The 26,945-nt window shown below is 45.7% G+C and overlaps 1 protein-coding gene across 2 annotated transcripts in view; it reads right to left on the reverse strand.

Moving 5' to 3' along the window:
- Positions 1-26,945, reverse strand: part of NEIL1 (nei like DNA glycosylase 1) — a 165,263-nt gene that overhangs the window by 87,333 nt on the left and 50,985 nt on the right. The gene's annotated exons all lie outside the window — the stretch shown is intronic.

The raw sequence follows: 26,945 nt of genomic DNA on the forward strand, positions 1-26,945 counted from the left end.
ATCCCACGCTCCCCGCAGAGTCGGTCCACAAACCCAGCTCGTCCGAGGACGCTGGCGGTTCGTTCCACACCACTCGACCGTTGAAATCCGCCAGAAATGCCAACCATATGCGCATGTCCTGGCGAACTTCTGCAGACAGTCTCGTGCGATGGTGTCCTTCCTTGAGACCAACCATGGCTTGTGCAATAGAGCGGGAAAATGGGCGGGCCATTGGTATCACTCTGAGGGCAAAGTTAAGCTGACCCACTGCTTGTTGTAGCTGATGGAGCGTGACTTTCTCTTTGCTAATGCACAATTCCAGGGAAGCCCTGAATTTCGCTACTTTCCCCACCGGCAAACGGAAACATCCCTCCACAGAATCAAGCTCAATGCCCAGAAATTCGAGTGAAGTCGATGGTCCAACCGTCTTACCTGGTGCCAATGGCACCCCGAACCGCTCCATGAGAGTGCAAAAGTCTCGTAACGCCTGCGCACATTGTGTGTCGCCGGCTGCCCCCAAGAACAAAAAATCATCTAGGTAATGCATAACCTGGGTATGGCCAGTGGCTTTGGTGAACGCCCATTGCAGAAAACAACTGAATTTCTCAAAATAAGCACAAGAGATGGAGCAACCCATTGGCATACATCTATCCATGTAGTAACGTCCTTGGAACACAAAGCTTAACAGACGCTGATCCCGTGGGTGTACCGGGAGCAACCGGAACGCTGACTCGATATCTGACTTCGCCATCAGCGCTCCGGGCCCCAGGCGATTCAACATGGCGACGGCATCATCGAAGGATGCGTACCGCACCGAACAAACTCCCGGGTCAATCGCATCATTCACCGAAAGACCCCTCGGAGCTGACAAGTTATGGATCAACCTAAACTCCCCCGGGTCCTTCTTGGGGACTACTCCCAATGGGGAACAGATAAAATTAGTTACTGGCGGGTGCCTATATGGGCCAGCAACCCGGCCAAGGGCAACCTCCTTTGCAATCTTCCTTTCTACCACCGCTGGATTATGCTGAGCCGACAGTTGATTTCTACACAGTGATTCCCCACGAAAATCCCCCGCCGGGATGTGAAAACCATACAAGAAGCCAATCCTTAACACCCCAGCGGAGACATGATCAGGGTATTCGTTTAGCCAGGGGATCATTGCCATGACATCTACGGGGGTAGGTAGCGGTACACCATGGTCCCCATCAGACCTGTTTGGCCCCCCTCTACCCCCTGTATCACCATTCTTGGCTCTGCACGAACTCTCGGGGTGTGAAGAATTTCCGCAACCTGCACATTCATGCCTGAACTTACATGTCCCTTGAGGCCTCGTGCACTTGCCCCTGTTAAAATTCCAACAGACCCCTTTCTTACCACCATTCCCTCCATTCCTTGGTTGGTGATCACCAGCGGGGCCCGCTCGAAATGGCGCCGCAGGCTGACGGCGGGAAGGCCCGGACCCATTCCCGCCAAGCGACGACGACTTCGTCGCGCCCGGCAGGAGCTGTTTCTGCCAAGAGATCGAGTCGAGACAATCCCACGCCAGAGATGAATCGAACTCCTTGGCCTTACGAAACTTCATATCGTAACCTATCCATTCATCACCTTCATATGTCTCATAAAAATCCATTATTCGTGCCTGATAGCAGGACAATTCAGTCAAAACCTCGGGCTTACGTTCCCCAATGATTGTAGTAAACATCGCAAAGGCCCTGGCCCAATTAGAGATTGTCTCATCAACCCTGAATCCCGCCATCTTTGCTCGCCATACACTCGGGTGCCACAAATCTTTTTGTGTCTTAACATACTCCATCTCGAGATGGTCGGTTAACAGGGAAAACATATTAACGTACTTATCAGCCCATATCAATTCTTTTGTGGCCAACGGTATATGTTGGACCACCTTCTCCCGTCTTGAGGGCAAAGACCCCTCCCTTGCCATCGGCAATGCTTGCTTACCCGGCTCCATTGCTGTTCCCGCCGTTTTGTCGACACCAGCTGCCGGTCCTCCTGGGGTCACCTGTGGGGGGACAAAAGGGAGATTCGCCTTCGCGGCATCTCGCGACTGCCGCAACTGCTGTATTAGTAACTTGGCCTCTTCGGCCGTGTCTGCCGGTGCCGTAGCGCCCCCTGTCTTTTTGCCAAGCCATGCGGCCAACTGGGCGGCCAATTCGGGAGGCATGTCCTCCTCACTGGCGGGTGTAACAACAACCGGAATCGGTTGACCCGCGCCTGGGACCGGTACCGGGGCCGCAACTGGAATGACCGGGCTTGCCGGGGGTACCTCGGGAACCGGGACCTCCTCCCCTGCCGCCCTATTCCTGGCCCTTTTACCTCGCCCCGCAGGGACAACGCCCGGCAATGCAGGGCCTATAACTTTCTTCGGTCTACCCGTATTATTCATTGCCGCCATCTGCTTCTTCATACTTGCCATATCTTTTATCAGCATTCGAAGCATCTGGTCAGTCCCAGACTTCTTTCCCGCCTTCCTGCCAGGCATTGTTCAACGGATATCCGGTCCCTGTTGCTCAACACTGTCCTGGACCCTTAGGCTCGAAGTCCTGAAAGAGAAACGCAAAAGATTACAAGTTCTCAAAATTGCTCCTTGTTCCGTCGAGGGCTCACGTGCAACGAGAGGGTGCAGCTTCCTAGCACAGGAACAAGAGGATGCTTCTTCGGATTGCTGCTCCTTTTATTCCTCTTCGGGAGGGCGTGTACCCTCCTCCGGTACGCCTACGGGGCGTAGCCAACGGTGTAGGTGTCTAGGACAACCCTTCTTGGGCGGGAAAAGGCGTGCCCCGGCTACGCCGCTTCGGGCATACCAGCCGTGACACGTCCCCCGCCCAAAATGGTTTCCCGGGGGGATCCGGGCCCCCTACCATACGTTCGGGGGGACCGAGTGGTCGCCCCTTTCCAATCAGAGCAGCCTCACCCCATAGAACCTTCCTGAGAGAGCCTCAGATTTTCGTAGCCGTTGTGTAACAGTTACCACATCTGCTGAAGGCTGAGCTTTCCCAGGGGAGACGGGTGGGCGCATGGGAATCTATGAAAGTTACTAATACTGGGGAACCAAAGTTACAGGTAAGTAACTTGTTTTCTTGCCCCAGTATTGGAACTTTCATAGATTCCCATGCTTTGCATCAGAGTAGCTAGCAGTACACATAATGCATATTTTGATATATATATATATATATATATATATATATATATATATATATATATATTCACTGAAAAAAACCCATATGTTTCACACCAGTTATAGTTAGCTGGAAATTTTACTGACATAAAACCATTGAAATTCCCACGTTATAGTTAGTTGGACATCACTGATGACACCATCCTTGTGACAGAGTGACAGACCTCCTTTCAGTGTAATGTAACCCTTGAAACACATATTCAAAAATAGAAACTAACATTTTAAAAACAATGGAGATACCCATACCAGTTACAACAACCAATTCAGTAATTCCACCATCTATATACACATCCACTCATTCACCAACAGTTCTATATAGTCACTCATACATATACTCACTCATCATATGTAGTGATACACCTATACATCCTGTTACACACTGACAGTCATCCAAAAGTTACTCACACACATGCAAATAAACTATTGAACATCCATTTATTTGCATATACAGCTATACACACACTACCACCTTACTTCTAAGGAAACTTACACATACTTACTCTCTTAAACAATCACTTATAGAAACACATACTTATTTAAACAGGAACTCTTACAATCTCTCACATATACTCACTTATTTACATTAATACTCACATATACTAGATGAAAACATATGTAGTTACTGATAAAGACACTAGTGAGACAGTCATTCACTCACTAACATACACATATACACACTCCTCCACCCATAAAGTCCTGCACATATGCGGCCTTCAAAACACATACAAACAGTGAGTCAGTCATTGATGCATCTATGTGCTAAGTAACACCCCCACCAAACCATACAGACACTCATACTGATACTAAAAAAAATCTAATAACCCATATACACACACACGTAGCTACTCACCAACCCATGCAGCCACTTATACACAAAGTTAAACACTGATACAAACATTTAAATATTTAAACAATACTCGCTAATATATGTATTCACTAAGATACACTTAATAAGCCAGTTAACCAATCAATTATTTTTTTTAAAACATCCATTAAGACACTTATTTAAACATTTATTCTTCCATCGACCTTTACATATACATATATAAAACATATTTATTTTTCAGAAAGGCACACATTCACTGGATGGTGTCATCAGTGATGTCATGAGTGATGTCACTGACCATGTCATGAGTGATGTAATATGTGACGTCATCAGCAGTGCGTTGCAGGCGCGCAAGTTATAGTGAGTCCAACTAACTATAACGTGGGAATTTCAATGGTTTTATGTCAGTACAATTTCCAGCTAACTATAACTGGTGTGAAACCTATGGTTTTTTCTGTGAATTTAATAGGTTTTTTAAATGTTAATTCCTAACTATAACTGGTGTGAAACCTATGGTTTTTTCAGTGAATTTCATAGGTTTTTTAAATGCTAATTCCTAACTATATATAGGGCCTCAAACCTATGTTTTTTTCAGTTTATTTTCAAAGGTTTTTTAATTGCAAATTTCTATAGCTATGAAATGTAATATTTTTTAAAATGAATCCTATATTGTATATTTATGCAATACTACTTTTTTTATGTACTTTGTTCATGGTTTTTTTTGTGCCCTGGAGCGCTCCCGGTGCGCGTCCCGGTGAGCGCACCGGTAAGCGCAGTCTTGCGGCGCGCCCCAGGGCACGTACCGGTGAGCCTCCCGTTATCGCTTTTGCCGCGAACGAAAACATCATCGTGACGTATCGTGTATCCGCGTCCGCGTGATACGCACGGCGTATACGCACCCGGAAGCACTCGAGCGCATACGATCGCGCAACATAAGCATCCGACGCGCTTACGCGACGCGCCCCGGGGTGCGTAGCGTAAGCGCGTCGGGTCACGTGACCTAAAAATAACACTTTTTATTGGTCCAGGACAGTTTTGGTTTCCAAATGATGAAAGCCCTGGTCATGTGACCTGAAAATAACACTTTTCATTGGTTCAGGACAGTTTTTTTTTTCCGAATGATGAAAGCCCCCACCTTTTTTCCTCATTATTACTTTGTACTTTGAGTGAAGAAGACCTGTTGAAAGACCTCTCTGTACCTTTTTTGACTGAAAAATAGCTTCAGTAGCAGGAGCATCTCAGCCGCCACCACCACCACCACCACCAAGAGGACCACCACAACACCACAGTGGTGGAGATGAAGAGGAGGAGGAGGAGGATGAGGAGGAGAGGAGGACATTCCTGCCAGAAGATAATACCCCACAGGGGCGGCTGGTGACATTTGAAAGTGGTGGGGGCGTAAACTAATTTGCATATTGCACCGCAGCGATTGAGCGCAGCGAGCGAGCCCGAACCACCTTGCATCCATCCATACATCATTCATGCATCCACCCATCTATCCACCCACCCACCATCCATACATCATTCATGCATCCACCCATCCATCCATCATGCATCCACCCATCATGCATGCATGCATCCATACATCATTCATACATCCACCCACCCATCCTGCATCCATACATCATTCATGTACCCACCCATCCACCCATCCATCCATCCATCATGCATCCACCCATCATGCATGCATCCATGCATCCACCCATCCACCCATCCACCCACCCTGCATATATCATTCATTCATGCATCCACCCATCCATCCATCATGCATCCGCCCATCATGTATGCATGCATCCATACATCATTCATGCATCCACCCAACCATCCTGCATCCATACATCATTCATTCATGCACCCACCCATCCACCCATCCATCCATCCATCATGCATCCACCCATCATGCATGCATCCATCCATACATCATTCATGCATCCACCCATCCATCCACCCACCCATCCTGCATCCATACATCATTCATTTATGCATCCATCCATCCATCCAGCATCCACCCATCATGCAAGCATCCATCCATACATCATTCAGGCATCTATCCATCCATCCATCCAACAAGTCCCCCAAAACAACTGACTTAGGGGGACTTGATTTAGTTTTCAGGCACGTAAATAACATTCCTGTAAACATTGTAAAAACATCTAGACGTTTGTTCAACTGAACACACTCTAGGACGCTGAATCCATCACACTGAAATTCTGTCCCGATAAGGAAGACCCTCCGGCGTTTCCAATACAAGAACTTCACGAAGTGTTAACACAGCACACATTACTTCTGCAGTAGTTATTTTTTAAAACATTATGGCAGGATTAAAATAATGGATCTGGTGGCAGAGTAGATAACTTCAAAATGTTTCTGACGTGTTCCTTTCAGTCACCACAAATGTGTAGAGTCACGGCCGGCATGAATCCGGGTGGTACACGCGAGGGGTAGGGGGGGGGGGTGTATTTAATTACATTTTTACAAACAAATAAACTTACCAGGGTGAGGAATCTCCTCTGCCGGTCCCGCCGCGCATCCCGTCTCCGAGTCCTCTCATGGCAAGTGGCAAATCATGAGACTGGATGTGACTCAAGGGCGGCTACTCAACTGTATCCTGCCTGTTGACAGGGCATGGGGCGGCCATACGTCACCGCCCATGCAGGATCCTATCTTCAGGCTCCTGTACTACATTATGCATGCGCAGCATGCCTAATGTAATGTCAATGGAGCGGGGGGCTGAAATTAAAAGCGCCCCTTGCAGATGCGCAGTCGGAGTCTGCTGGACTCCTGCTGCTCTCGCCTGGTGCACGTTTGTAGTGGAATGACGACTGACTGTGCTCATGCGCAGTTGAATCTGTGAAGCAGCTGCCAGCACAGGCAGGAAATGTAAACAGACGAATTTCGTCTGCCGTCTGTTTACATTTCCTGCTGTCCGTGGGCAGTTTTGCTTGTTGATTCTGCCTAGTGGGGCGCTGCCCCGACGCCCCTATGGACCAGCCGCCCCTGATACCCCATGTAGGCCAAAGCAGCACATTATATGGGAGTTTTTTTCCATCCCAAAGGACCTCAAAAAAGTGAATGCGCCAAGGGTTACTTGCCTAATTTGTGGCATGAACTTTCAAGGGGGAACCCTAACAAGAAATACTCATTTGGCAATAACACCATGATTCGCCACATGCAGCGCCGGCATCCTAACAACTATGCTGCGGCAGAGGTCCGAGAACTGGCCAGAAACCCTCCCCAATCTTCACCCAGCACCTCAAAAAGAAAGCAACCCACTCCATCGGGACCAGAGGCAAGGGAGATGGTCCCAAACATACAACTCCCATCAAACTGCACAACCATGTTTCTGAACGAATCCAATGAATCAAATCATGAAATTCTACGCTTATACCACAGTTTGGTTCATCTTTTAATCCTTTTTTCTCCTTTTATTTGGTCAATTCATTTTACTCATTTCAGTTGCTCTTCATATCTTTCTCCAAAAAACACAAGATGACTTAAGTTTCCACATGTCACGTTTTATTGCAAACACGCCCAATGCATTTTGGATGTAAAACCCTTCTTCGGGGGCATCTATAAAAAATATACAAATATACAGATCACTAACGCTTGCCACTATCATCGTGATCATACAATTCAATGACTACATGCACTCTTGTGAATGTTAAACTATAAGTACATTGCCTGCGCTTGTTTGCACATTCTGGATATGCCTATTACCAACAATAGCGAGATAAACATTGTCCTGCGTTACCCCATGCCCCAGAACCATTATCTAAAGTTTACTTAGAAATGCTCCACTCCCTGATTAATCACCCCTCCAACCAACGCTCACTCGTCTAGTAAAACATTAAACTGACACACGCTTACCGTGACATATGCTTTTCTATTTTTAAATCAGTTCATTGTGAGCGCTTCCTGCTCGTAAATGATCCATGTTCCCTCTCTCACCCGGCGGAAAGCCACGAAATACTCTGGCCTGTGCCATCAGCAACAAATCTCTTAGCTGCTCCCAGCTCCCGCCCACTTTTATCCACTTAACACTGCACAGGTGAAACATCCCTTATAAAAAAACTTACTCTTGCTCTTTTGTTGCTGCACTCAGTTACCCTAAATGCACCACTCTTTAAACTTGCTCGAATTAGATACAGCGCTAGACAATTCCTAAAAATAACCAGACGTAACTACTACGTTTAAATCTGGCTGACTCAAGTGGATAGTCGTCACTGAAAGTTACTGAACTAGATGCAATTATTCCTTGTTTAAAACATTCTTTCTGCGTGGCAGGGAAACAAACACTCTTGTGCATTATTTTGATGTTTGTGTCCAAAATATTCATCCCATTTCATCATCATTAATCTGTTGCGGGTGCAAACTCTCCGTGAGGACAGAAAGTTAATTTAAATGTACATGCAAGATGGTGAGTTGCACACCTATATGCTCAATTGTTCTTTAACAATGTCATTCCTCATACTCTTATAATTATATCTGCTTGGCGTGCTAGCTTCCTCTGCGCTCTGTCCCATTGCGCTGCAATCAAGATACGAACACAAGAGAACCACATGTCGATTCCCATCAAACTGCACAACCATGTTTCTGAACAAATCCAATGAATCAAATCATGAAATTCTACGCTTATACCACAGTTTGGTTCATCTTTTAATCCTTTTTAGGTCTCGCCTGTCGATGCGCATGCGCATCGAGCTTGCGAGTCTATGGTGGCTTATCCACTCTTTATCCCCAACTTGCAAGGAATCGTGGCGATTCCTTGCAGTGCACGAGAAATTTAAGCTCAATGTGCATGCGCATTGAGCTTAAATGCGCGTGCACATGCCCCCAGCCGCCTGCCTTGCCTACTCTCTCTCACAGCCTCCCCCAGCTCCACCCCCTCACTTCTTGATTGCACGGCCGCTAGGCCGTGCCTCCTCTACTCTCCTCCTCCTACTCTCCTCCCCGTCTGTTCCCGCACTCCTCCCACACCCCCGCTCCGCCCCCTCCCCTGCCTGCCATGTCGCGTTCAAAACTTTTACTCCATGCATAATCACGGAATGCGGAGCTTCTAAAAATAGTTGCTTTCATTTTCTTCCTTCCCTTTATGCACTCCTATTCTCAATTATTTCTACATTCCTTACTTCTACGAACTCCTGTCTTTGTGCCCCTACATTGAATTTGCTCTTTCAAGTACGTTTTCATTTTTACTCTCACCTTCATGCATAATTCCCAAATACTGAAATTCTGCTTGCTAGCAGTCCAGTCCCGCCACACGTCAAGTACCACCGAGTCGGATAACAGTAAACATCTGTTATCTGTCAACAGCAGCACGCGAGATCTTGTGGGATAAAGTGGCGCTCTGTAAATGCATGTTATATAAGAGAGAGAGACATTTTCAACAGAGCAAGAAGGTTTCAAACATCCAGGCAAATCACCTCACATTTCTGGCAGTTTTATTCACATTCCAGTCTATTGCCGAGATTGTGAGCTGAATCGCGACCCAGGAGAGGACTCGAAACCACTTCCACATGGCATTTTTTCCACGTACGGCCAAAGAATGGAATGTTATTATTATTATTTTTTTTGGGTGCATGCACATTGTCAAACTTCTCCCGGGCTGCTGATTTAAAGCTCGGTAAGCCCCCACAGAGCTGCTTTTTAATTGCTTCCGAGGGATGCAGGTCAGATCTCCAGTTAGCCGCAGCGCCTTGTGGTTGCAAAAGCCATACTGTGGCTTTTATTTGCATTTGGAAAACATTTTTTAACTTATTAATGGCATGCAGGTAAATCATTTTTAATAAACGGAAGAGAAGCCTAAGGTAGAGGAATACCGTTCACAGAATAATGCTTTAAGGTCCTACTTAAAAGCATTCTTTCATCGTCACATTTTTTTTTATAGTTTCCATAACCTCGGCTAAACGAGCGCTCACAAACCTTTCCCTCTCCATTTTTAAAGAGGACTGGATTTTCACTTCCTAATTGACTCGAACCATTGATGCGGCATTTCCTATTTGAAGAAAACGTCTCATTTAAATAGCTGCGCTTTGGTTGAATCTGTTCTCGAAATTTAGCAATCGTAAAGTGTAACACTAAAGAAAAATGTAAATTACTCGCAGGAACGGCTGTCAATGCCGGAATTCGCCCCCGTGCGCCTTGAGGTGGCAGGAGATGTAAGTCGCGGCCTATGCATACATTTGCATCTTTCACTGAAGAATATTTCAGCGCTCCCACAAAGGGTCTTAGCTCGCTTACCGTGTCACTGTTCTGTTGCATGACAATCTAATCACCCCCTTGTTTTGGTGAATCAGATTTTATCTGGGCAAGCTATTATCTGGTGAGAGCTTGAGTTGGCAAAGAACAGTTGCTTTTAAATCTTTTTTTTTGTTATAATTTCATATGTGCTGTGCGTTCAAATACAGAGGTCAAACGTTATCTTATTTCTTCCTACAAATTACTGCTCATTTTATCCTGGAGACTGGTGTTTGTTTCTTTCTCTGCCTGCAAAGTTAGAGGATTTTGGGAAGAGAACGGTCTGACAATTGTGCTGAAGTACATGGAATTTGTCTTTTAACTCACATTTAAGTAGCTTGTAACTCCACTGCACTCCTCCCACACCCCCGCTCCGCCCCCTCCCCTGCCTGCCATGTCGCGTCGCATTTCTCCTCCCCCCTCCCCACAGCAATGCCCTCCGTTCCTACTCTCCTCCCCTCGCCGTCTGTTCCCGCACTCCTCCCACACCCCCAAAGGCCAGGGCTAAACTATAGGCCGCCGTCTGTGTAATCTCCTGCCATCGCCATCTGTTCCCCCTCCCTAGCCGCCAGCACCTTCCCTCTCTCACCCCGCAAAAAGCAAACATTTAGACAGCAATCTCACACCATTACACGATGTTTCCTGGTGAGTGGAATACACTGATAACAACCTTGTCTTGCTTATGCATATTATCATAGGAGCCTTTTAAAGTGATTCAGCTACCATTATCTTTATTTAGTGGAGCTTGCTGTTTTAACAGCTGATGCAGCGATTGATAGCACAATAGCAGCCATACAAGTCAAGAATGGTAGCACTCTGAAACTGGCATTTTCCTGGCATTGTCCTGGCATTTTCATATTTTTCCCAATGGTTGGCAGTCATCTGTTAATGTTCATGCAGTTCTTTAGTACTAAGGAGTAATCATCGTCCCATTCAGGATGCACTCGAGTTATCGCTCTGGGTTTGGCCAGAGAAATCTGAAGCAGTCTGGATGATCTCATGCCACCAATTCTTCAAAAAGGTACAATAAGAAAAGCCTTTGTGTTGGCTTCAGCTTTTAACTTCCATGTGTTTTTCTTGATTTGCCATTACTTGTGTGTTCTGTTTATTTGGGCTAAGGCATTTCGTGGATGGCTACATTGTTCCAATTTGTGTTTCAATTGGGTTTTGTGATGAGGGATCAAGCAGTCATTCTGTTACACTGTGCATTCGACGTGGTATGTAGGTTGTAATTATCAGACAGCTTGTGTATTTTGATGTACTTACTTTGCTGAAGTTATGACATTTTAATTGCAGATTTATAACATTTTTGTTTAGGAAGCCTCAAAGGTGCAAGGACAATATTGGATTATGCAATATTTTCCTGTACATGCTTTTTAAATTCAATGCTTAGGATGAACATTTAATTCGGACTCCTTTTCATAACACTCTATTTAAGAATAACAGCATAACTCTTTGCCTGATGTCTGTTTTGCAAAGGGGCTCTACCGTCAGGTAGCACCTTTTACAGGTTTTATCTTCCTTGATGTGGGTGGGGAAGGCTCTCTCCTAAGTTGTTACAGCTAAATGTGGCACGGGCTATTTAAATAAAATCTTCCCAGACAATGAAGCAGGGTTTTCCGCCAAGGCTATTCAACTAACCCTTGTATGGTCCTGACTACACTTATAGAAACATATACATTGGTCTGGCCCAGTCCTACCAAACTGTGACTTTGGACATATATTAGGGTGTTATCAGGGTCAATAGTACTTACTATCGACAGTGGTTGTAATTTAAACAGTCTATAAGCAGTCCTCTGAAGTCATTAGATGTAGCTCACTCACCCTCACCCTCTCACCCTCACTCACCCTCACCCTCACTCACCCTCACCCTCACTCACCCTCAACCCCTCACCCTCACTCACCCTCACCCTCACTCACCCTCAACCCCTCACCCACACTCACCCCCTCACCCTCAATCCCTCACCCTCACCCACACTCACCCACACTCACCCACACTCACCCTCACTCACCTTCACCCACCCTCACTCACCTTCACCCACCCTCACTCACACTCACCCTCACTCACCCTCAACCCCTCACCTTCACTCACCCCCAACCCCTCACCCTCACTCACCCTCAACCCCTCACCCTCACTCACCCTCAACCCCTCACCCTCACTCACCCCCACTCACCCTCAACCCCTCACCCTCAACCCCTCACCCTGACTCACCCTCACTCACCCTCAACCCCTCACCCTCACTCACCCTCAAACCCTCACCCTCACTCACCCTCAACCCCTCACCCTCACTCACCCACACTCACCCACACTCACCCACACTCACCCACACTCACCCACACTCACCCACACTCACCCTCACTCACCCTCACTCACACTCACACTCACCCACCCTCACTCACCCTCACCCACCTTCACCCTCACTCACCCTCACTCACCCTCAACCCCTCACCCTCACTCACCCTCAACCCCTCACCCACCCTCAACCCAACCCCTCACTCACCCTCAACCCCTCAGCCTCACCCTCACTCACCCTCACCCTCACTCACCCTCAACACCTCACCCTCACTCACCCTCAACCCCTCACCCTCACCCTCACTCACCCTCAACCCCTCACCCCCTCACCCTCACTCTCACTCACCCTCAACCCCTCACCCTCTCACCCACTCACCCTCACTCACTCACCCTCACTCACTCACCCTCACTCACTAACCCTCACTCACTAACCCTCACTCACTCACCCTCACTCACTCACCCTCACTCACTCACCCTCACTCACTCACCCTCACTCACTCACCCTCACTCACTCACCCTCACTCACCCTCACTCACTCACCCTCACTCACCCTCACCCTCACTCACCCTCACTCACCCTCACCCTCACTCACCCTCTCCCTCACTCACCCTCACTCAGCGCAACCACAGCATCTTCACTAAATATATTTAATAAACTTTAAGCTATTGGCAATATAAAATAAAATCCATTTTATTTACGTATTAATTATTAATTGTTTTTTAAAGCCATTGATTTTTTTTAATATCAATACATATAAGTCACATATAAGTCCCGTTAATACAAAACATGTTGCTTTACAAATGCTAGAGGTGTCACATTTACAAAAATTATAACTATTGGCTTTGTAAAGAAGAAAGCTATTAATTTAGCTATTTAGAAAAAACAACACATAAATAAAAAACAAAAAAATAAATAACACCTATAGCTCAAACTTTCCTACTGCGAGACCTATTGCATTTCTAATGCAATAGGTCTCGGAGAATTTGAGTTTGAGCTTTTAGAAATGTTTATGGCTTTTTTTTTTTTAATTCTTTAGCATTGGCTACAGGAAACAAAAATGCTAAAGATTTACAAAAAAACCCATAAACAATTCTAAAAGCACTAACTCTAATGCTGCGAGACCTATTGCATTTCTAATGCTTGTTTCTCCTTTTATTTGGTCAATTCATTTTACTCATTTCAGTTGCTCTTCATATCTTTCTCCAAAAAACACAAGATGACGTAAGTTTCCACATGTGACGTTTTATTGCAAACACGCCCAATGCATTTCGGATGTAAAACCCTTCTTTGGGGGCATCTATAAAAAATATACAAATATACAGATCACTAACGCTTGCCACTATCATCGTGATCATACAGTTCAATGACTACATGCACTCTTGTGAATGTTAAACTATAAGTACATTGCCTGCGCTTGTTTGCACATTCTGTTCTGGATAATAGGCATATCCAGAATGTGCAAACAAGCGCAGGCAATGTACTAATAGTACTTTTTTGCCCCGCGGGTCCCTTTTATGGCCCCCACATCAAACCTAGGGGGTCTACTCTGCCCCCTTTTGGTCATTTCCCCCTTTGTTTTTTCCACCTCTTGTGTCTCGATCCTACCGAGACACAAGATGGCGGCCGCTCCGGACTGTTTTGAATGTTGACAGACACTCGAGAGCCAATCAGCTTTCCGCGCGCGAACTCGCGTAGCGCGCTGGTATGCACTCCGGTGCGCGTACCGGGGCGCGCTTATAGGTATATATATTTTTTTGAACCTATATTACTCAAAATCCACTGGAGCACATATCTTGAGACATAGCAAAAGCCCATCGGGCTACCAGCCCCTACAATTTTGCCAAGTTTGATGGAAATCCATTTAGCCGTTCGGGCTAAAAGTGAGTTTGACCGCCCTATGGAAATTAACATGGGGAAAACACGTTTTGGGACCCCCATTTTTATCTCGTCCCCCGCTTGACGAATCCCCCCTAAACTTTCAGGGAAGGAGCGGAGAGCCGCCAGGCAAATTTGAGGAAATTTTCAGGAAGATTCATCAACCGGCGCCAAAGTTATTCCCAATAGAATGTTGCGAATTCCCTATTCAAAATAATCCTAACTATAACTACCTACTGGCGACCGCCAGTAGGTAATATATATATATATATATATATATATATATATATATATATATATATATATATATATATATATATATATATATATATAGATATATATATAGATATATAGATATATATATAGATATATATATATATAGATATATATATATATAGATATATATATAGATATATATATATATAGATATATATATATATATATATATATATATATATATATATATATAAAGGAAAGCTCACCGTCTTATTGGAAAAGGTTTCCCAAGACTGCTTGACCCACTGCTGCATCCTCCTTCACTGAAGAACCCTGGCAGTAGTGCAGAGTGAAGGTGTGGATACTGCTCCACGTTGCCGCTCTACAGATGTCCTTTATCTGGACCCTTGAGAAGAGGGCCACTGATGAAGCCATCGCTCTCATAGAATGAGCACGAACTGTGCGCTCCAGAGGCTTGCCCGCTTCTCGATGGCAAAACTGGATTGCATTTGATATCCAGCGAGAAATACAGGTTTTTGAAATTGGATATCCCCTCCTTGGAGCACTGAAGGAGACTAAGAGCTGAGAAAACTTTCTGAATGGCCTTGTCCGTTCCAAGTAAAATTTCAGGCACCTGTGAATGTCCAAAGAATGTAGTGCCCTCTCTGCTGGCGTAGAGGGCCGTGGAAAGAAAGATTTTAAGATCACCGGCTCATTCAGATGGAATTCTGAAGGGACTTTTGGGATAAATTTAGGATTTGTCCGCAGAATTAGAACATCATTTTTGAATTGTAGACAGGGTTCCACAATTGTGAATGCCTGAAGTTTGCTAACTCTTCGAGCTGATGTCAAAGCCAAGAGAAGAGCAAGTTTCCATGACACAAATTTCATATCCGCCCTGTGAATAGGCTCGAACGGAGCTTTCATCAGTTGCGAAAGAACCAAAGTAAGGTGCCAGGCCGGTGGTGGAGGCCGGACTGGAGGAAAAACTCTGAATAAACCCTTCAGAAACTGCTTAACAATACTTGCCGACCAAAGGGAAGGGTCTGATGACGTGCGTCTAAATCTTGAAATGGGTTCAAGATGAACTTTAACAGACTAACGAATGCGCCAATCCAGATTTTGCTAGAGAAAGGATGTAAGGCAAAAGCTGGTGCGGGCCGACGTATATGGATATATCCCCTGTTTCTGGCACCAAAGACAAAACCTCGTCCACTTTGCCCGATCGGTCTTATTTGTACTCAGAGCACGGGCCTGAGCCAGAATGTCCCTACATTCTCCTGGGATATTTAAATGCTGGAATTCTCTGAACTCAGGAGCCATGCTGTCAATTGGAGGGAGTTCAGATCTGGATGAAGCACCTGACCCTGAGTCATTGACAACAGCGATGGAACAGGCCGCAGAAGAATCGGATGGTCCTGAGAGAGTATGAGAAGCTCTGTGTACCAGAATTGTCGGGACCATGCTGGTGCTATTAATATCATTCAGCACGGCTCCGCCTTGAGCTTCCTGATCAGTCTTGGGATTAGAGGGATTGGTGAAAAGGCGTAGACAAATGCGCCGTACCAAGCAATGAAAAGCGCATTTCCCAAGGATCCCCGATGGAGATCCCTGCTTGCGTAGCACTGGCATTTGGCGTTCTGAGGTGTCGCAAACAGATCGATCGTTGGGGTCCCCCAACGTGAAAAGATCTCCTCTAGAATGGTCTGATTCAATTCCCACTCGTGGCTGATTGACCTCTGGCGACTCAAAGCATCAGCTGTGGAATGTAGCATCCCTGCGAGATGTTCAGCTGACAGAGTAATCTTGCGTCGAATTACCCAGTTCCAAATTCTCTGCGCTTCCTTGGAAAGGAAACAGGATCTCGTCCCGCCCTGCTTGTTTATGTAATGCATGGCCGTGGTGTTGTCCGTACGAACCAGCACTGAACGGGATTGGATTCTTGGAAGGAAAGCCTGTAAGGCTAGACAGATAGTGTCATCGAAGGAACCTGTTGCCTGACGCCATTGTTTGTCCAGTTGTTCCTGCAGTGGACGCATCCTTAGCCTGCAGTGCGGAATCAATGGTATGCAGGATGATATCGATCCTAGAAGGGATTTGTAACGACGTACTGACAGAAATTTCCTTGATCCTAGAACGCGAGCTGACAGAGTGAGACTCTTCTGGCGTTCTTCCGACGGGAAAGCTTTGCAGCAATCTGTGTCCAGAATCGCCCCTAAAAACTTTGTAGCCTTGGATGGTCGCAAGACTGACTTTTCCTTGTTGAGTCGAAGTCCTAACTGTTCGAATAGTGTCCTTCAGGTTGTGACAGCCCTGGAAGCTTCCTGGAATGAAGGAGCTTTCACCAGCCAATCGTCCAAGTATGGGAAGACTTCCAAAGACTGCCTCCTGAGAAAAGCCGCCACCAGAGCTAGTACTTTCGTGAAAATTCTCGGTGCCGACAACAGACCAAAGGGCAGCACTTTGGACTAAAAGTGGCTCTTGCCTACTGTGAACCGTAGATATTGCCTATGAGCTGGGTGGATGGGTACATGGAAATACGCATCCTTTAAATACAGAGTTGCCATGTAGTCCCCTGGATTGAGAAGACGTACAATATCTTGAAGGGTGACCATCATGAACGACACCTTGATGAGATAAGTGTTGAGCTCCCGTAGATCTAGTATTGGATGCCATTTCTCCTTCGTCTTGTGAACCAGGAAGAACCTGGAATAAAATCCTTTCCCCTTTTGGGAGTGAGGTACAGGTTCTATTGCCCCCTTGCTGAAGAGTTGGTGGGCTTCGAGATGAAGAAGTCCCAGATGTTTTGACGTAATGGCGTTTGAAGCTCTGTTTGGAGGAAGATTTTGAAACTTCAAAGTGTGTCCTCTTTTGATGATATTCAGAACCCACTGGTCTGATGATATGACCTTCCACCTGTATAGACAATGGGCAATCCTGCCCCCCACTGGTGTTGACAAGGGAACAGGAACAGTAGAAAGAGCCACAGGGCCGCTATTGTTTCCTGGAATTGTCTCTCCCCTGTCGGACTTGACGCCCTCTTGATGGCTGCCGAGAGAAAGACGCCGACTGACTTTGCCGTTGAGAGTATTGGGGCTTGTATGATTGTTGTGAGTAGGAAGAACTGCGCTGCTGGTTTCCGCCTCTGTAGGATGAGAAACCTCTTCCTCTTGCACCCCTAAAAGGGACTTTACGGTAGGTCAAAGTTCCTAGGGACTTGGCCGTGTCCGTATCCTTCTTTATCCCTTGCAGGGCATCATCCACGTGCTTGCCAAACAACATTTCGCCATCGTAGGGCAAGTCTAGAATCTTATTTTGCACCTCCTAGCGAAACCACGTAGCTGTCAACCAGCCCTGACGCCGCAACACTGCCGAACCTGCCAGCGCTCGGAAGGCTGTTGTCGCTATGTCCATAGCGCAGTCTATTACCTCCGAATAGGCACGCTCACCCTCCAGCAAGATATTTCTTACTACATCCTTTGAGCCATCAGGAAGTTCCTCCACAAATGGGGACAAGTCACACCACATCTGGCGATCATATCTCCCCAGGATCGCCAGAGCATTCACCGCTCTAACAAGAAGGCTGGCCATAGTCGAGAACCTCTTTCCGACATTATCTAGACGCCTCCCTTCCTTATCTGGTGGTGTAGTCAGTGGCGTTGATGGATTTTTAGATTTACTCTGTGCTGCCTGGGAGATTACAGAGTCTGGTTTCGGCTGCCCAGTAAGACATGCGGGGCTGCCCTCCGGCGCTTTATATTTCTTCTTCAGCCAGGGAAGAACTGGGAGGACCGTCGCTGGATTCTGCATGGCCTTTAAACCCTCAGACCAAACATACTCTATGAAGGGAATAGAGCGAACCGATTTTTGGTAAGGTTCCTTGAAATCATATAAAAAACAGTCCGATTGGACCGTCGTAATTGGAAATCCAAACCTCTTTGATGCCCTCTCCATGAGATTATGAAAACCTCCAATGTCTGCTGGAGGGGAGGTAGCGTTATCTGGCACTTGAACATCTGGGTCTTGAGGACCATCAATGTCCCAATTTCTATCCAGATCTTGGTCTGGATCCACCTGTCGATCAGCATCTGATGAAGCATCATCATTATCCTCATCCTGGATATGGACCACTTGTCGCTGAGGATCCCTAGGCATTGGTTCGTCCACCCTCAAGGGCAAAGAAGTCTGCGCCATTGCTAGCGGCGGTGGAATTGAAGGTGAAGGAGGACGTACTTGCTGTACCTCCGGTTGAGTTGGAAATCTGCGTCTGTAATCTTGCAACATTAACTACAAGTCCGAAATGAGTGAGGACGGCATGGCTACCATGTCCTGTGGATGTCTTTGTGGGGACCTCTGAGGGCGTACATTCAGAGTAGATCTCTCATGGTGAACATAGGTCTCCTGCGGCACATAATGATGTTCAACTGAGTCCTCGTCAGAACTTGAGTCCTGGCACTTGACATTTAGGTCCGATGGGCTATAAGCCGGTCCATAAGGACTCTCATCCTCCTCTTCAGATTCCTCATCCAGTAATAATGTGAGTGGTAAGGGCGCGACTCGCTGTGGAGACATAATTTCTGGTGTAATCTGACGTTTTGTGATGGAAATACAAAGTTTTCTACTCGCCGACGATGTCGTCGTCGACTGAAGAATCCTCGTCGACAGTGTCGTCGACGGAGCCGTCGGCGAAGAGATTGGACTCGTCGCCGAAAGGGGGATCGTCGACAATGGAATTGCTGTCGTCGACGAAGGATGGATCGTCGACGGTGTCTCGACGAGCTCGTCATCATGATCATAGCAGTTGTCGTCGAGGTTGTTCTCGTCGTCGTCATCGCCGTCGACAGTAACCTGGTCGTCATCATCGTCGACGTCGAAGATGTTAGCCTCGTTGACGATGAACAGGAATCAGGTACCTTAAACGTCGACGTCGGTTTAATAGTCGTCGACGTTGCCATCGTCGATGAGCCCGTAAACGAGGCTGTTTTTAAAGGCAAATCTTTCTTGACTGGAATCGTCGACGTACCTGTCGTTTTTGCCGTCGATGGACGCGGTTTCTTGTCCAAATGCAGTTCCTGAGGAGTAGAAGTAGATTTTTTGGCACCTTTCTCCTTTTCTGAAGATGTTTTAGTCACCTTCGCAGTCTGTGACTCCTCAAGCTGTCCCTGCCTCTCCTTTTCACCGCGGTGAGGAGATTTTAGGGAAGCAGGCCCTTCAGACCTATCAGAGACCCCAAGTAAGGCCTTAACAGTGGGCTCAGTAGGGGGTAGGAGCCTAGCCCGCAGCCGAGATGGCCGCCTAGCTCTTCGGCTCCGCCGGCCCTGACGCCCTTCGCTGATATCCTGGTACAAATCCTGTGCCTCCGAGTTTCACGCTTACCTGCGCTACACTCCTGACCACGATGCTGTGTCTTCGGTCGAGAACGGAGCTGCCACGGCGGAGTTGAGCCCTGGTTACCATTCCGGCCTTTCAAGCGGGAGCAGCCGGGCCATTGTTTGGTGGGGACGGCCGGCGGCGACAACGACAGCAGTGGCCGCTGCGGAGAGGGAGGAGCCGGTGCACCGGACCTGGAGCGCGGCGCTGGAGTTTTCACAGCAGCCTTTTCCCTGCTCGGCTGCCCAGCGCGACTCGCTCGCAACATTGTTTCAGGCTCCCGTTTAGTGTATCCCGGCCCAGCTGAAGGGGGCCGGGATCGCTTCTTTGTTGCAGCTTGTAGCAGCGGCCGCCATCTTCTGCATCGGACGCCCTGATCTTGCCGGTGGGTCTCCCTGTGCTAAAGTTACTCCTGTCCTTGGAGCCTCTCCACGACCGGCTGCCTCCACGTTTCCTGCACCATCAGGGCCTCGCAGAGATTTCACTACTTTCCAGATACCGATGGCTGGTGTAGGGGGCTTGCTTCCCGGGGCGCTCGATGGTTGTTTGCCTAAGATGGCGGACACAGCAGCACCCTCCATCCTTGATCCACCGCTGAGGCTTTGCGACATCCTGTATGCACTGAAGGACCTGAGGTCGGCCTTCCGCGACCTTGCCACCGAATTGGGGGACCGGCTTGATGGGGCCCTGTTGACTGGCCATGATGATTCTCCAGTGCGGCGTGTTACGCCATATCTTCAGCCGACTGTCGGTGGATCACCCGAATTGGGGTATGTGGCGGTGGCGGGGGGACGTGTCCCAGAGCCCGCTGCGGTACTCCTCGGTTCTTCTCTGGAGGAGTCTGACAATACTGCTCCCTTGGTACGGCCGGGGCTCGTGTCTCCGTCGCCGCTTCGCCCATCTCCTTTGTCCTTGGGTGCCACGTTTCCGAGCGTCCTCCTGGACTTGCTTCCTGTGCATCGGCCGGCTGCTACTTTGGATCTTGTGCATCTTCCTGCTCCCTGTTGCTCTAGCCGTGGCATGGCAATGGTGCATCCTTTGGTCCTTTACTATCAAGCCTCACTCCAGTTTGCCTTGTCTCCTGCACCTCAACTTCTACAACGGACTCCATGGTGGCCCATTTTGTCCAAGCTGGCTGTACTGACACTGGTTTCTGTTGGACTGCAGATTCGAAGGGGCCAAGGCTGATGAAGGGGACTTTCTTGTTGCACATTGGACCATATAAGGCTGGGACTGGGACTTGTGACTGTTGGAGGTACATGTAGCATGGGTGTTAGGTTGGGGACTGGGGTTGGGTGACCGCGGGTAACGAATTTGCTTGCTTATATAGATCCTTGGGCCTCCTCTGATCAACCGTGACATTCTATTTCTTTTTCTTCTCTTTTTCTTCTTCTACATTTCGGGTACTCTTCTGGGGCGACAGACACACTGCTAGGGGGGGTAGGCCGTAGCCTCTGCATGCGTGTAGGGTGGGGGGTATATTTCCTTGTCGGTTTTTTCTTTCTATGGGCCTCCTTTTTCTTTCTTTCTTCTTTCTTTCTCTCTTCTCCCTTTCTATTCTTACCCTTCTAGCTGGCTCCTTCCTTTCTTCTTTCTTGGGTCTATGGGAGGAGTGGGTACTTATGGGTAGTGTTTGGGGATCGCCATGTGGTATGCTTCTTTACTATCCTGATTTCATTGAGTGCGACCGCTTGCCTTACGGATAATGCTTGCTGACCCTTCTTGTGATCGCTGCCCAGTATAGTCCTACCTGCATTGCTCTGATTCGGATCCTTCCAGACCTGTTGCTATGGACTCATTTCAGAACTTTATAAAAAATTAAACCTCATAATCCTGACGCTTGGTGGCACACATTGTGTATAACGTAACCTTGTCTATTTGTTGATCTACTGCTTTGTCGCTGAGTTGTGTAATTACTTGCTGATGTGCCCTTTATTGTCGAGGCCGGCCTGAGGGTTGTAGGCCCGTATCTGTCTGCACATACTGTTAAATAAAGGTTTTCCAAAAAAAAAAAAAAAAAAAAACAGTGGGCTCAGTAGATGTAGAGGGGGAGGACCTACCCCTTTTCTTAGATCTTCTCGAGGACGGAGCCGAAGAAGAACCCTCACTGTCTGAAGAAATAACGTCCTTCCGGGTCTTCATCTTGTGAAGCCAGGTCAGTAGGCGGCCTTCTCTGTCTCTTAAGGTTTTAGTAGAGAAGGTCCAGCAAATCTTGCACTCAGTGGGATGGTGGTCCGGATACAAACAGTATATGCAATCTTCATGTTTGTCCTCCACAAACAGCCTCTTTTTGGAACATGTAGCACAAGCTCTAAAAAGAGCCTTCCTCTCCTTGAAACTGAAAAAAAGTTGAAATAGGAATAGCAAACTGAAGAAAATTGAGCAGAGCTCAATGGAGACTCCCTAGCACAACGTGCGGTAGAAAATCTGAGGCTCTGGCGCTCTCTCAGGAAGGTTCTATGGGGTGAGGCTGCTCTGATTGGTTATTGCAGAAGTTTGGTCTCTTTTACAAAAAGAGGTGGATAAGCTACAAAAGGGGATGAGGCCTAGGCCTATTTATTCACTTTTTTGCTTACTACTAGGTTATTTATTTTTACCGAGGCTCCCATTCTGATGACGGGGAATGATACAAAGCATGGGAATCTATGAAAGTTCCAATACTGGGGCAAACAAGAGTCGCGATTAAATGTTAACGTAACAAAGAGATCAATCTATCGTAAGGACATGCATCATATCTTAAAATTTCCAATATCGAATAAGAGGAATACGAAAATACAAGACATAAAGAAAGAATTTAAGAATAGGAACTTACAGATAAAGCGGGATAGTGTGGACACTGCTTATGCTAAATTATATCATGCTATATCGACTAGGAATGAGCTAGCTTTTTGGTCCCTGGTGGGACACGGCACAAATTCACATAAACAGCCAGATGATTTTTTTTGTCTCAAGTCATAATTTGGAAAATCATATTAAATCTTTATACAAATCATCTGTTACAAGTGAATATATGACAACTAATGCGGATGGTTCATTTGCAGAAATAAGAGAAGATGAAATTATCAAATTAATAAAGAGCTCTCGCTCATCCAAGGCAGCAGGACCTAATGGTATCCGTTTCGGCTTGATAAAATTTAACATAACTTTTTGGATTGTGATGTTAAAACAGTTATTCCTACTGGAAATTAAATGCGGAATTATACCACCTTCCTGGAAAGGAGCGATTATCCATCCGATTTACAAGAGAGGCCCAAAAGAGGATCCGTCGAGCTATAGATTAATAGCGTTGCTGGATTTTGAAGGGAAACTGTTTGCGAAGCACCTCCAGAATAAATTAAGGGCATGGGCGGAGGAAAAATCACTAATACCAATAACGCAAACTGAACTTTGTTTAGGGTGTTCGACCCTTGAAAACATTGTTTCACTGTCCATGATGGGAAAAAAGGCAAGCTTGCAGAAAATAATATTATACGCCTGCTTTGTGGACTATTCCACAGCATTTGACAAAGTCAACAGGCAAAGGCTGTGGAATTATGTAACAGCATGGAAGGTCAATTTGAACCTTCTAAATTTTATTATCGGCCTGCACTCGGATAGGTAGGTCAGGGTGAAGCTGGCTCATGATAATACACTATCTCGAAAAATGGATACCACTAACGGGCTTAAAAAAGGCTGTGTTCTTGCGCCTGTTATTCTCTTTGTACATTGCAGATATCGATTCGGTGTTAAGTTCAGATATGGGTGTTGTTCCTAAATTAGGGGACAAAAAAGATAACATACCTAGCCTATGCCAGGGATTTAGTAATTTTACCCTCAACTTCTAACGGATTACAGCATCAACTGAACCTACTAGATACATACAACAAAGTGAATAGTTTGATAGCCAACTTGTCTAAAACAAAAATTGTTACGTTTGGACTGTCTACACAATCAAAAATGTGGACTTTAGGAAAAAACCCAATCGAGGAGTGGACAGATAACTACCTCGGCGTAACATTTGACAAAAAGTTATCATGGTTAAATCATACGGTATGTAAAAGTGTCAAATCTATAACTATCACAAAATCAATTCGATTTATGAAATTGTGCAGAGGGAATACAATGATCCTATCTCTAAAAGCTTTACAGATGAAAATGATTTCGTTTCTATTGTACACAACACCTGCCATGAACAAGAAAGTCATTTTTGACATCGAAAAATGTTTTATGAAATGCATACGCACCATAGTCCATTTATGACAGGCTACTTCACATTGTATGATACAGTTGGAATTTGGCCTAAAATCTCTGGAAATGCTGCTTAAGATCAGTTGTGTTAACTATATTATCGTTTGTGCTAAGGCAGATTCATGCACGATGAAACATCTAATAATGGAGGAACTCCGGAGTAAAAAAAGTAAGAGTTCTGCAACTTTCTAGTATAATGAAGAAAATAGACTCTTATGAACTGCTGATATACAGGAGTTGGGACGAATGACCAGAAATGTGCAGAAAAAATTTATATGTAAAATATTAAAGTTAACACAGTGGAATTTAGATCGTCTACAAGCCGGGAAATATAAACACAAAGACTTAATAATTGACACATATACCTTGCAGGCTCAAGAATACTTGGGATGGAATCTGACCAGCTACATTAAATACCTACGGTTCAGACAATTCTATATTCCGAAAGGGGAGTTTGAAGGGACTTGGAATAAGGCTCTCAAAGATACTCGGGTGTCGGTTTTGTGGAATCAGCAAGGAAACTCTTGAACATCTAACATGCATTTGCCCTAGACGGTTGCCTACAAGGAGGTCATATTTACGCCTCATGTTTAATATTGCCCAAATAAGAACAACTACAGAAGCTATACGTTATTGTTTTAGGCTTACAGGGGAAAGTACAATCAGAAGGATGGTTCCGTTTTTAGAACAAGCTTATAAAACATTACACGACTAGATGGTTTTTATCGGATCTGTAAATAGATGCAAAAATAGGTATCACCTCTATGTATATTTTCCTTTTTATGATACTACGCATAGAAAATATGTGATTTTTTTAACTCTTATTTTTTATGCCTGCTTGCAGGTTTTCAAAACACATAACTAAAAGGCATTACCATTTACAATGCCAAACGCTCAAACTCTCGCAAATGCGAGACCTATAGCATTGAGATTTAATGTGTTTAATAGGTTGCAATATGTCAACAATTCATGTCCTCCTTGTCAATAAAGCAAAAATGTCCATGTACATGTCCATATGTATTGATTAATTATAACATTACATTTCTGTACCAAATAAGCAGACCTTAGCCATGGGCAATAGGTCATGTGAATTTGAGACTAAACCTGCAGTGCCATGGTGCTGACCTATGTTGCTCATTTGCCATTATGGCATTTTAGTGTTTTTGAACAATGACTGAATGCACAAACAAAATGACTAAGATGGCTGGTGTAATATTTTTGCAAAAAACATTTTTATAATTAGTATATTATTATAACAGCCCTGAAGTAGTTCCAATAGAAGTAACACAATGTGTTGGCTGTCTTTTTATACACAAAAATACTTGGAAAATTGAATAAAGAGTTTGTTTGAAGGAAGACGGCATAACCTTGAAGAAACCAATTAAACAAATGTAAAGAAATTTACCAAAGCTTTGCTAAAACCTTTTTCAAGAAACAGAAATAAATGTAATAAATAAATAAATAAATATTTCTAGTGCATGTATTGTTGCCAGCTGATCGCATGAGTGTGGCACAGGTTTTCCTGTCACTGTTAATGCCGCATGTTTAAAATGGTGACCGGCACTGCTTTCCACGACTACCAATCACATTACAAAATGGAACATTGATATCATACATATTTTTTGCAGACACAGGGAGATTAATCGGCAGCTCTGTTAAAGACACTTAAGTAATGCCCTGAGCTGCCGACTAATCTCCCCATATGAAACGGTCATTGTGTAATGTAACTGGAATTTATGGAAAGCACTACGAAAATTAAACAAAAAGCCTGCAGAGTGAGCCTCTCCTAATGTGTGGCCCAGGCGAACAAAGGGAGATTCCAACACGGATTCCCCAGACTGAGAGGACGTGGCGCAGCTTGGGAGCTGGAGATCCGTGTTCGAGTCTCGGTGTCGGTTAAACATCCTGTGAATGATTGTGTGCACATCACGTAATCTTTCCCCCAGCCGCCCAGTATTAATTTTTAGAAAAGCATCGATATCGGAAGGGGTGGTGGGGGCTGACAAGCACTATTGTGGGAGGAGTGGAGGGCACAGGAATAATTAAGTAGACAGGCAAATGGGAAGTAAACAGAACACTTGAGCACAGGCAGGCAAACAAAAACAAGTCCAATCCTCCTTAAATGGAAGCCCTAACCAAACCAATATCCTACCAAAAAAAGCCCAACTGACGGTGGAAATCGAATAGTGCAAAAAGCCTAAATAAAATACTAGCAATGAGTGGAGGCATGGCGGGGAAGATCGCGGTAACACAACTATGGCATTAAGAGGCTGTGGGAGGAATAATGCTATATTTAAATGTCAGCTGCTACGGCGCTATAGCTGAACACAGACAAACAGTAACAGAGCCGGAAAACAAGAAAAAATAGTCTAGCAAAGAACAGATAAAGAACCATGGTGGAGTGAGACAGTAATAGGTCCCTGGTTGTGGAGAAACCAAAGAGGGAAAGGAGGGACAAAGAGGCAGGACTGACCACAAGCAAGCAGTGATTTTTAAAGGACACTGACCATGACAAATGAAACAACACAATGAGGGAGGTACCCAAAGACCAGTGAGGGACTGGGTGAACAAATATGCAAAGAACACAAAGAGTCCCTGTATTGGTTTTAATAAATTGTTTTTTACACTGGTAAAAATTATAGTTCTTGAATTTATGGGTTGATTTGTAGACAGGGTTTCTATACTGACTGTTAGCTTGTATTCGTGATTTTTGTGTATGTTAT

The sequence above is a fragment of the Lissotriton vulgaris genome, chromosome 2_2, assembly GCF_964263255.1.
Source record: "Lissotriton vulgaris chromosome 2_2, aLisVul1.2, whole genome shotgun sequence".
NCBI lineage: Eukaryota > Metazoa > Chordata > Amphibia > Caudata > Salamandridae > Lissotriton > Lissotriton vulgaris.